The sequence below is a fragment of the Chrysochloris asiatica genome, unplaced genomic scaffold (assembly GCF_000296735.1).
Source record: "Chrysochloris asiatica unplaced genomic scaffold, ChrAsi1.0 scaffold00517, whole genome shotgun sequence".
NCBI classification, from domain to species: domain Eukaryota; kingdom Metazoa; phylum Chordata; class Mammalia; order Afrosoricida; family Chrysochloridae; genus Chrysochloris; species Chrysochloris asiatica.
Window position 1 is genome coordinate 323,170 of NW_006409035.1, and position 1,497 is coordinate 324,666.

The following is a 1,497-nucleotide window of genomic DNA, read 5'->3' on the forward strand; positions in this document are numbered from 1 at the left end:
TTAGGCCAAAAAGCAATCCTAAATAAATTTTAAAACATCGGAAAAACTACAAAGGATTTTCTCAGATCACAATGCAATAAAATTAGGAAACAGCAATACAAAGATCAAGAAAAAAATAAAACCAAACAAAACAACAAAATATATATGGAAATTGAACAACACCCTACTTTAAAAGTATTGGTAATAGAATACCTTTTTTTAAAATTTCATTTAAAAATTCCATGAGCCCAATAAGACTAAAAACAAGCATATCAAAATCTTTGGGACACAACAAAAGCAATGCTTAGATGGGTATTAATAGCAACAAATTCACATATCCAAAATAAAAACCAAAATCAACATCTTTGGAACGTCTCTAACAAAGAACAGAAAAGTAAAGATGTAGTCATCATTAGAGTAAAAATTAGAATATGATCAAGAACCAAACATACTATAAAGGAGGAAGTCCAAGATGCATTGAAGGAATTGGCAAAGAGCAAGGCACCAGAAATTGATGGAATGAAATTTGAAATCTGTCAAGAAAGTGAGGCAGCACTGGAGGCACTCACTCATCTATGCCAAGAAATTTGGAAGACAGCTATCTGGCCAATTGATTGGAAGAGATGAGTATTTGTGCCCATTCCAAAGAGAGGTGACTAAACAGAATGTGGAAACCATCAGACAATATTTTTGATACCCTATGTGAGTGGTGGTGGTGGCTATGTGCTATGGAGTCAGTTCTGAATCATAGTGACCTTGTACAGAGTTTCTGAAGCTGTAAATCTTTAGGGGAGCAGAAAGCCTCATCTTTCTTCCACAGAACAGATGGTAGTTTCTAACTGCTGACTATAAGGTTTACAGCCTGATTGGTAGACACTATGCTACCAGAGCTCCTTATTCCATGCGAATAAAAGAGGAAGACCCCCAGAGAGATGGATTGGCAAAATGTCAGCATAAATGGGCTCAAGCATGGTAATAATTGTGAGGTTAGCCCAGGAGCAGGTAATGTTTTATTCTATTCTGCCTAGGGTTGCTATGAGTTGGTGCCTACTCGATGGCACCTAACAACAACAACAAGAGTATAAATACCACCACTCATCTGTTATTTTATCATACTGTGATACATTGTGTACTGTTGTGATCTGGAAACTATGTCACCAATATTTTAAATATCAGTACAGTCTGACAGGTTTCAGTGGAACTTCTAGATTATGACTGACTAGGAATGATTCACCACTTAAAACCTTATGAATAGTAGTAGAGCATTGTCAGAAGATAAGAACACACTTAAAATAGCACTGGGGAGAAGTCACTTCCTCAAAGTAGAGTTGACCTTAATGATGTCGATGGAGTTCAGCTTTCAGGGTCTTCATTTGTTGATGTGTCAAAACTCAAAATGAGAAGAATCAGCTACAAATTGCAGTCATTATTGTTGTTGTTGTTAGGTGCCATTGAGTCGATATGACTCATAGAGACCCTATGCACAACAGAACGAAAACCTTCCCGGTCCTGGGCTAA